The sequence below is a fragment of the Podarcis cretensis genome (assembly GCF_951804945.1).
Source record: "Podarcis cretensis genome assembly, chromosome: 16".
Taxonomy (NCBI): Eukaryota; Metazoa; Chordata; class Lepidosauria; order Squamata; family Lacertidae; genus Podarcis; species Podarcis cretensis.
Genome location: NC_137186.1, coordinates 39,141,706 through 39,152,867, shown reverse-complemented (window position 1 = coordinate 39,152,867; position 11,162 = coordinate 39,141,706).

Below are 11,162 nucleotides of genomic sequence, written 5' to 3'. Positions count from 1 at the left end.
CCCCTTTCTTCTGCGAGAGTCCCGGCCTTCACGTTTCGCGCCGTCGCCTTCCTCAGAGATTGATTTCCCCCCGGCTGCGTCTATTAGGGATTTACACAGCTAGAACGACAACAAAAACCCTCATGATTGGGAAGCCGCCTTCTCCGCCTCCTCTCATCGTCACTTCCGCTCTGGAACGGAACTGGTCCCGTTTATGTTCACGCGGAGCGGGAAGGAGAAGGTGCGCACTATAGAGACGCGAAAGTGAAGAGTGGCGCGCCTCTGTGCACACGGCGAGCTTGCTCCCCGCCGCCAGAGGCCACGTGCTTCCGGGTCCAGGCGAAGGAAATCATGAGCGAGATGGAATTGCGAGGACGGAGCGCCCTCTGACCTATGTATTATATAGAGCACGTCTAATATATCATTATTATATACTACATATTATATATTAGTACGTATATATTAATATAATGTATATATTATATATTAGTGACAATAATTTGAAGGTATTGTTCAGCCAGTTGGAGTGTGTTTTTCCCTGGCTTGGAGTTTTGATTTCTTTCCCAACACAACCAGCCTGGCTTTCTCTTGTTTCCCCGGTGTGGTGGGGGCCCTGGGGGTGGGCGAGTGGGGCGTTCAGGCACTGGGGGTGGGGGTGGCAGAGGTAAAAATAAGGGGAGGGGGATGTCACTCCAATATGACAGTGAAAGGAGATCAAAAAGAAAGGGGGGAGATACAGTTAGAAGAAGAAGAAGGGGTTTGCCCCCCAACCACCCCAAGGGGAAAAAACTAGATAAAGATACAGCTCCTTGGGGAAAACCCTCTTGGGTCAAGGCTCCTCCAGGGGCGCCCCCATTTTCATCCTCTGCACTCACCCATCAAAGCAAACCCCTCAAATATATCTTTTTTACAATAGAAGAGAAGGACCAAGCCGAACTAAGCAAAACAAAACAAGGCAGCACGAATTGCAGACTGGTTGAATTTGGATGGGGGGTGGGGTGGTGGTTCAGTCTGTAGCAGCAGCCTCCCTAGACCCGGGTTTGACAGACTTCTTCGTCTGTCCCCTTGTTTGTTCCAGGGGTTGGCGTGGACTTTCCATCCCTTCAGGCGTCCGGTTTTGGGGCTCTCTGGTGCGATATCACACCCCTGGGTCCTGTTTGATGGTGGGTGGCCTGGGAGAGCACTTGAGATGGCTCCCCCAAGCCTGCCATCTCCCCCAGCTCTTAGGATTTCATGAACGTATGGAGGGCCAAAGGTTCCTGACCCCTGGTCTGAAAGGTTATTCCAGCGGTTCTCAAAGGGTGTGGCAGGAACAGGGATTTTATTTTTTTTTAAATAATATTTATTAAATTTTAGTTTAACAATAAAATACATAGATAATAACACAATCTTTTCCAATATCCACATTTCATATTCATCTTTGGACTTCCTCACGACCCTTGTTCCTGCTTTCTAAACTCATAAATTTTACCAGCAAATTATTAACTTGGTTTAATTCATATAATATAATTTTCCAATATTAATATCTCAAATTTTGGGATTTAACATACTCTTATTAAAACTTAATCATAAAATGTTACTTATCCAAAATTTATCTTTTCGTCTTCCAATTAAATTTAAATTTATATTCTTTATAACTAGTTTGTTGAAGCCATGTTTTTGCTAATCTTACATCTTTCTTAACATTCATACAATTTACAATATTTTTGTAGATAGTCCTTAAATTTCTTCCAGTCTTCCTCCACCAGTTCTTCTCCCAGGTCTCGGATTCTGCCAGTCATCTCCGCCAGTTCCATATAGTCTATCAGTTGCATCTGCCATTCTTCCAGTGTGGGTAATTCTTGAGTTTTCCAGCTTTTTGCGATGAGTATCCTTGCTGCTGTTGTAGCATACATAAAAAAGATTCGATCCTTCTTTTGCACACTCTGACCAACAATGCCTAAGAGAAAGGCCTCTGGTTTCTTAAGGAAGGTATACTTAAATACCTTTTTCAGTTCATTATAAATCATTTCCCAGAAAACCTTCACTCTAGGGCAAGTCCACCAGAGGTGAAAGAATGTTCCTTCAGCTTCTTTACATTTCCAACACTTATTGTCTGACAGGTGATATATTTTTGCTAGCTTGACTGGGGTCATGTACCACCTGTATATCATTTTCATAATGTTTTCTTTCAAGGCATTACATGCCGTAAACTTCATACCGGTGGTCCATAACTTTTCCCAGTCAGCAAACATGATGTTATAGCCAATGTCCTGTGCCCACTTTATCATAGCTGATTTAACCGTTTCATCCTGTGTATTCCATTTTAACAGCAAGTTATACATTCTTGAAAGTATCTTAGAGCTGGGTTCTAACAGTTCTGTTTCTAACTTTGATTTTTCCACCTGGAATCCTATCTTTTTGTCCAACTTAAAAACTTCTTTAATCTGAGCATAATGTAGCCAATCTCGCACTTTATCTTTTATTTTCTCCATACTCTGCAACCTCCAGTTATCTCCATCTTTTTCTATTATTTCCCAATATTTCGGCCATTTGGCCTCCATATTGAGTTTTTTCAAGGCCTTAGCCTCCATTGGTGATAACCACCTTGGGGTCTTGTTTTCCAATAAGTCTTTATATTTCAACCAGACATTAAATACTGCTTTTCTGACAACATGGTTCTTGAAAGTCTTTTGTATTTTAGCCTTGTCATACCACAGATATGCATGCCAACCAAATGCATTGTTGAATCCTTCCAAATCTAAAACATCAGTGTTCTCAAGAAGTAGCCAGTCTTTCAACCAGCAGAAAGCTGCTGATTCATAATACAACTTTAGGTCTGGCAGGGCAAAGCCCCCTCTTTCTTTAGCATCAGTTAATATCTTAAACTTAATTCTGGGCTTTTTGCCCTGCCAGACAAATTTTGAAATATCTCTCTGCCACCTCCCAAAACACTCCATTTTGTCCACAATCTGCAAAGTTTGAAACAAAAACAACATTTTTGGCAATACATTCATCTTAATAGCAGCAATACGTCCTGTCAAGGAAAGTTTCAGTCTTGACCAAACATCTAGATCCCTTTTAATTTCAGACCAACATTTTTCATAATTGTCTTTAAATAAATTCCTGTTCTTCGCTGTTATGTTTACCCCTAGGTATCTTACTTTTTTAACCACATTTAATTCTGTCTCTTTCTGAAACCTTTCTGATTCTGAAGAAGTCAATTTTTTTTCTAAGACCTTGGTTTTTTGCTTATTAAGTTTAAATCCCGCCACTCGACCAAACTCATAAATCAGTTGCAACACCCTTTTAGTACTAGGCTCTGGCTCCTGTAGGGTTAAAACTAGGTCATCTGCAAATGCTTTCAGTTTATATTGTTTCGCTCCGACCTGGATACCTTCCACCAACCGGTCTCCTCTGATCATATTCAAGAGCACTTCTAGGACCGATATAAATAACAAAGCCGATATAGGGCAACCTTGTCGTGTTCCTTTTTCAATTCTAAACTCTTCTGTCACCACATTGTTAACTATCAGTTTTGCCTTTTGCTCTGAATAAATTGCCTCTATCCCATTGTAAAACCCCCGCCCCACTCCCATTTTTCTTCATAAACTTCCAGGAGATATTGTCAAAGGCCTTCTCCGCGTCTATAAATATCAAGACTGCTTTTGTATTAATGTTTGTTTGCAAGAGTTCCAAAATATCAATAATGTTCCTTGTGTTTGCAAACAAATGTCTACCTGGGAGAAAGCCTGCCTGGTCCTTGTGAATTACTTCATTTAAAACTTTTTTAAATCTACTTGCTAAAATGTCTGCAAATATTTTGTAATCCACATTTAGGAGGGAGATGGGGCGGTAATTCTTAAGTTGTGTCTTTTCAGTTTCTAGTTTGGGTATCAATGTGATGAAAGCTTCTTTCCACGACTCCGGTGCCTTCTTCCCCTCCATAATTTCATTGCAAACCTCCATTAATGGATGTATCAAATAGTCTTTCAATGTCTTATAATATTTGGAGGTAAGCCCATCTGGCCCTGGAGACTTGCCCAGTTGCATGTTCTGAATGGCCTCCTCAATCTCTAATTGTGTTATTTTATAATTCAGGATTGTTCTATTCCGCAGAGACAACTTTGGTAAACCATTCTTCTTTAGAAACTGTTCTATCTCTGATTCATTTTGCGGCCCTTGAGTATATAGTTGTTTGAAATATCTCTGGAAGCACTTTCTGATTTCCACTGGGTTCTGAATATTTCTTCCCTCAATTTCTAAATTTGTTACTGTGTTCAGCTTTTGTCTCCTTTTCAGCTGCCATGCTAGCAGCTTTCCACATTTATTTGCCGATTCAAAGGATCTTTGTTTCATTAACTTAACTTTCCATTCCACTTCCTGGTTTATCAGTTTTGAATATTGTGCTTGATAATGTTTGATTTCTCTTAATATCTCCTTTGATTTCGGTCTCGATCTTAACTTCTTCTCGCCTTCTTTAATTTTCTCCAAGATCTCATCTTTCTTATCGTTCTGTACTTTTTTCTTAATAGTATTCTGTTGTATCAGAAACCCCCTCATGACCTCCTTACTTGCGTCCCAGACAGTTCTTTTTTCCACCGTAGTGTTCAGGTTTATCTCAAAATAGTCCTTCAAAGCTTTTTGGGCCTTTTTAATAATGTCCTGATCTCTAAACAAATTGTCATTCATTCTCCATCTAAAGGAGCCGGTTGGAATTAATCTCATATCCATCTTCACCGCATTATGGTCGGAGCAAGTCTTTAGGCAGATTTCCACTTTTTTTATCTTGGGTGCCAGGCCTCTGGTTATCCAAATTTGGTCGATTCTTGTCCATGTCAGTTGGGCTTCAGAAAAGAATGTTCCTTCTCTTCCTAGAGGGTTCTTTGTTCTCCAAATGTCAATCAAGTCCATGTTGTCAGTCATTTCAAAGAATGTTTTCGGTAGTCTGCCGTCTTTTGTCACGTTTTGGCTATGTGACTTGTCCATATTGGTTGATACCACTCCATTCATATCTCCCATCATGATGATGTTATCATAGTCCAGATAGTCCAGCATAATCTCGTGCAGCTTCTTGTAGAATTCCGATTTTCCCTCATTTGGCGCATAAATTCCTAATAACAAAAACTTTTCTCCTTGGGTCTGGATCTCAATTGCCAAAATTCGTCCTTGTTCATCTTTAAATAAAAATTTTGGTGACAGGCTCTCTTTTGCATATATCACCACACCTCTTTTCTTTACTCGATCCGATGAGATAAATTCTTGGCCTAATCTTTTATTTATTAACACTTTTCTATGTAGCCTAGTCACATGTGTTTCTTGCAAGCAAATAACATCCTATTACTCTTTTTTCAAAATATGAAATATCCTTCTCCTTTTCTCCGGAATGTTGGCGCCATTTATGTTCCAACTCAGAAGTTGCAGAGACATCCTGGTCAAATCTGGTATTGTTCTAGTGGTGGTATCTTTTTATCCTGGTCTACAGACCCCAGAGGTGTAGGTGTGGGTACAAGCTGTGGTCCAGCCCCTGAGGGTCTTTCAATCCCTTTCTGAAGGTCCTCTCCATAAGTATTCAAAAATTTATCTCTGTCTTCAGCTGTTTTAATTTTGACCTTCTTCCCCCTGAACGTAAAAGATAGTCCTTGTGGAAATTCCACCTAAAGATAATCAAGTTGCTCCTCAACAGCTTGACTAATTCAAGGTAGGTAGATCTAAGACCCAAAAGTTGTTTAGGAATGTCCTTGTAAATCTCTGCTCTTTTGTCCAAAATTTCAAGTGACTTTCCGTAATGTAGTCCTAGTATTTTATCCCTTTCCTCCTTGGATCTCAGGGTAATCAAACAGTCTCTGGGCTTGTCCTTCCTTGTAAGTTTCCCAAGCCTGAAAGCAGTCACAATTTTAAAGTCCTTTTCCTCCTCCAAAGGCCACCACTTGGAAAATTCTTTTGTTAAAAACTCAGTTAAGTTCCCTTGTTCATGTTCAAGTTCTGGTATAAACCTCAATTTTAGGTTATTTTCCCTGGCCCGAAGTTCAATCATAGACAGGTAGGCCTGTTGTTCCCCAACCTGCTTATGGAGTGGTCTCACCTCCTGCTCCAATACTGCAGTTTTCTGAATGGCTTCCTCTGCCAGTTTCCGATTTTCTACAGTGGATTCAGATAAATTGCTAATTGCTTGAGCGTTCGAAATAACTTGTTCAGTTAACTTGTTAACAGAGTCTCTGGTCTGATCAATCTTTGCCGTTTGTTCATCCACCTTTTTATTTAGGCCTTCCAATTTTTCAAGTATTTTGTCTAATACTGAAGCAGTTCCACCTGCTGCCATATCTTCACCCAACAGCTGCTCACTTTCTTCTAGTTCCAAAACATCAGGGACCAATGATCTGCGCGGCTGGGAAAGTAAATTCAAAGTTGTTTGCTTTTTTCCTTTACCCGCTCTTGTTTGTCTCCCAGTGCCGCTCATTCCACTTCTGTCTACGAGTCAAGGTCAAACTGAGTATGTTCTCATGGGAATCCACAAGCCCATAAGATAAACAACCAAATAGGAGGAAAGGAAACCAAAAGGAAAGTCACGTATAGTTGTAAATCCAAAAATCTTCTAGGGGGAGTCCACTTATATTGTAGGGAAGAAGTCAAATTAATTAATATCAGTTATTAAAATTTTCCAAACTTCAATACTTTAAAAAGAATGTCCAAACAGCCTTTAATTTCTTGAAAACCCTTCAGCAGTTGTATTTAGCAGAGTTGGTCTCAATATATAACAATGTCTCAATAAGTGCAGGATGTAACAGTTCAAAGCAACAGTTCCATTTAGGCTCAGCTAATACTGGCTCCAGCAACAAAATATCAAAGTCTTGCAATCTGACAGAGGAACAGGGATTTTCAGCTCTTGACAGATGTGAAAGATCAGAAAATACAAACAGAGAGTTTGTCTGTCTTAAATTAGACCTAAAACTAAGGAGATTACCTGGCAAAAGCAAGCTCTTGCCTCTCGTTGAGGTTGTATACAGACTTAAGGTACATATGTAAGAGGCTCGTTTATAATTATATTTTGGGAATGACTTGTGTTCTAATGCAGCTGCATTGTTTTTTACTTTCTGGATGTCCCATGATCATATTACAAAGTAGTTGTGTTCTATGTTATAAATCAAGCACTGCTAGGAGTTGCTTCTTTTTTTGTTCCAATGTATTCTTATCAATAAAAAAATCAGTGTGGCCCGAGCAAATATTTATTCTGAAAGTGTGGTCCGGAGAAAAAGGTTTGAGAACCACTGGGTTATTCTGTAAACACAGTAAGTTAAAAGGAAAGTGACTTGAATCCCTGAATCCCCCTACAACTCTTCTAGTTTTCTGTGTTCTTGTAAACATTTTTTAAAAATGATTTTATATACCGCCCTATACCCAAAACATTGTACTGTATTGTGTGTTTTTTAAAAATCTGTTCCATCATTTCCCACTGTTCTTGTGAATGTGAAAACAGATTTGTGTGCCATCCGGGCCTGGATTGTTGATAATTGACCTGGTTGCCCTCCATGTGGATTTTTCTGGACAGGTGTCTGGGCTCACGGCGACTATTGCAAGATCAACCCCAGGACAGGAGGCATTGTCATGCTTGGCTGCAGGTATGCCCATCACTTTGGCGTGACCATATGTGAGGAATGCTTAGTGGCAGATAGCAGAATGGCATGCTGTGCACTTGTTGGCTGGGAATACGGGGACACAGTGTCAGTCTGGCTCTGCTGGCTGGCTGATGTTTCTGAGGCTGGGCCAGGAAATTTCAGAAACTCCCCCTACTCTTTTCTCCCCCTCTCCTCTGTTTCATCATCCTGTGGTCTTTGTCAGGTGGCACAACCTTTCCTTTGATGCAGGGCTGGCCCATGGCATACTGCTGCGCAAGGCGAAATAGCAAATACCTCCTTCTCCCCCAAGTCAAGTTGCATGGTACCCAGTCCAGTGCCAAGCAAGTTGCCTTGGCATCTTAAGGCAGGCTCCCAACTCTCATCAGCCCCAGCCAGGTTGGGGAAGGCTCTTTAATATTTTAGACAGACATTCTTTCTCATCATTTGCTACCTAAGCCTTTTACCTAGAGATGCCATTGTAGATTATCTCACGAAGGAACACCTGAGATACTTTCCCAAAGTCTCCTGGAACTTGGTCTTGAAAGCCACTGTGCTGCACAGAATAATTTGAAAAATTGCTTAAGGAAAACTCGTGTTTTTGGTAGACGAGAGAGGCTTAGTAATTTATTGTGAAGTTTACACCCTGCCCTTCTTTATAAAATGATCCCAGGGCAGGTCTCAGCAACAACATGCAAATACGTTGAGGTCACATTGAAAGATAAAATGAGGATTAAACACCACAACAAATTACCGTTCGATAAAACTAGTTCCTCATTTGCTCCGCTTCAGGGAACCAACCTGACTTGCTCAAAGAGCCTGGCGGACAGGAATAGGAAAAACCTGGTCCAAATGCTCGTGTTTTTAAGGTCCAAAATTAAATACCCTTATGTTGTCCCTTTAGTTGACACTCCCAAAGGAAGCTCTTAAGAACCTCAAAGGAGGCTTGCTCCATTACAGTGAATGGGGCACTGCCCCACTAGGCTAGTCTGCTTTCAGTGCCCCCACCTGCCTGCTTTCTTAGCTACATTCAGTTCAGAGGGCTGGCACTGCCTGACTGCTGCCTTCTCCTTAGGCTCAGTGGAGAACTCAGCAGGGAGGAGAAGGAAGGTGGGGACAAATCTAGAACTAGAGCCAGTGTGGTGTAGTGGTTAAGAGCGGTGGACTTGTAATCTGGGGAACCGGGTTCGCGTCTCCGCTCCTCCACATGCAGCTGCTGGGTTACCTTGGGCCAGTCACACTTCTTTGAAGTCTCTCAGCCCCACTCACCTCACAGAGTGTTTGTTGTGGGGGAGGAAGGGAAAGGAGAATGTTAGCCGCTTTGAGACTCCTGAAGGGGAGTGAAAGGCGGGATATCAAATCCAAACTACTACTACTACTACTACTACTACTCTTCTTCTTCTTCTTCTTCTTCTTCTTCTTCTTCTTCTTCTTCTTCTTCTCTGACTGCCATTGCTTCTGGCGCCACCTGCTTTTAGTTTCCCTGCTTCTGCCCTTGTTGTTTAGTCTTTTAGTCATGTCTGCCTCTTTGTGACCCCCTGGACCAGAGCACACCAGGCACTCCTGTCTTCTACTGCCTCCCGCAGTTTGGTCAAACTCATGCTGGTAGCTTCGAGAACACTGTCCAACCATCTCATCCTCTGTCATCCCCTTCTCCTTGTGCCCTCAATCTTTCCCAAAATCAGGGTCTTTTCCAGGGAGTCTTCTCTTCTCATGAGGTGGCCAAAGTATTTGAGCCTCGGCTTCACGATCTGTCCTACTTCCAATTCCTGCATGTATGGCTTGGCATTCAGTTATGTTATAATTTACTTTATGAATCTGATTCTGTTTTTAAAGTCTGCCTTTATTGCTATTACTAATAAAGGCAGCATTTTATGTAAACCACTTAAAAATAATATTAAGCAGTATCTAAATCTTGATGGATAAATAAATACCGTATTGGCGTGAATATAAGCTGCACCCAAATATAAGCTGCACCTTTAAAATTAGAGGGGGGGAAAGAAAGAAAGAAAAAATACCCGAATATAAGCCGCTCCCTTCTTCGCTGCTCTTGGCTGCATACTGGGGGGGGGGGGGACGCTGTGTTGCTGGCAGGCTTCCCCCCCCCCTCGCTTTCTCCCTTGGGGGAGAGGACAGGGAACGATGCGCGGGGCAGCCACTGCTTTGTTGCGCTCCTGGCAACTTTACCTTTTCATGGTTAGAATTTAGGGGGAAAGTGTGGCTTATATTCATGCAAATATGGTAAATGCCCTCTCTTCTATGACTGGATTTCATATGACCAGCAAATTATATTTGTATTCTGCCCAGCCAGTCAAGTTCATTGTGTGGTTTGCATAAGTAGTTGGGGTCTAAGCTGGGAACCGCAGCTTAAGTGACCAGAATTACTTCTTACTGTGAATACATCTTATTTTAGTCTTGTTTCATAAAATAATCAACTTTTTCCTCCTAGGAGCTCATACATGATTTCCTTTCTCCCTTTGCCCCACAATATTTTCTCCTCTTAACAAACTTGTGAGGTAACTTAGGCTGAGAGATAGTGAGTGGCCACCTAGTAATCTTTAAGTCTGAGTGGGATCTCTTCAGGCCTAACCAGACTTTTCAGTGTGATGAACATTTACCAACCCAAATCCTGCGGAAAGCCATCTAATTCAGATCTTAATTTTATCCTGACTTGTTTTTAAGAGGTGATTTACCATATTTTTCGCCCCATAGGACGCACTTTTCCCCCTCCAAAAATGAAGGGGAAATGTGTGTGTGTCCTATGGGGCGAATGCAGGCTTTCGCTGAAGCCTGGAGAGCGAGAGGCATCGGTGCGCACCGACCCCTCTTGCTCTCCAGGCTTCAGGAAGCTATCCACAAGCCTTGCAAGCCCGGCGGGAGTTCCCACGGGCTCACAAGGCTTGTGGGCAGCAGCTTGCCGCCCAAAGGACGGGGAGCCTTCCGGAGAACTCCCCGTGCTTCGGGCGAGTGTCCGCAAGCCTTGCACGCCCGGCAGGAGGTCCCGCCGAGCGCACGAGGCTTGGGGCGGTAGCCTGCCGCCCAAAGCACGGGGAGCCTTCCGGAGGGCCCTCCGCAAGGCTTGCGGCAGCAGCCGCGGCTGGGGTGGGGAAATAATTTTTTTTATTCATTCCCCACCCCCCAAAAAAACGAGGTGCGTCCTATAGGATGAAAAATACGGTAATTATTGTTTGATTTTATATCAGTGTTTATATTTGATGTGAGCCACCCTTGGCTGGGGAGGGCAGGATACAAATAAAAGTTTATTATTATTATTTATTATCTCTTCAGGCCTAACCATACTCTCTACTCCACGCCAATTAAGAATATAAAAGCCTCATCCGCACTATACATTTAAAGTGGTACTATCCCGCTTTAAACAGTCAGGGCTTCTTCCCCCAAAGAATCCTGGGAACTGCAGTTAGTTAAGAGTGCTGAGACCATCCGTTTCCTTTGAGGAAAATGTTGACAAAACTAGACCAAGCTGGCTGTGCCTTCCGTTGGCTCTGGCGCCATCTAGTGTTGGGCTCCCTGCCTTCTGCCCTACCAGGCTTATGGAGTGCCAGCTGCCCCTGCAAGCCACCATGGCCTGGC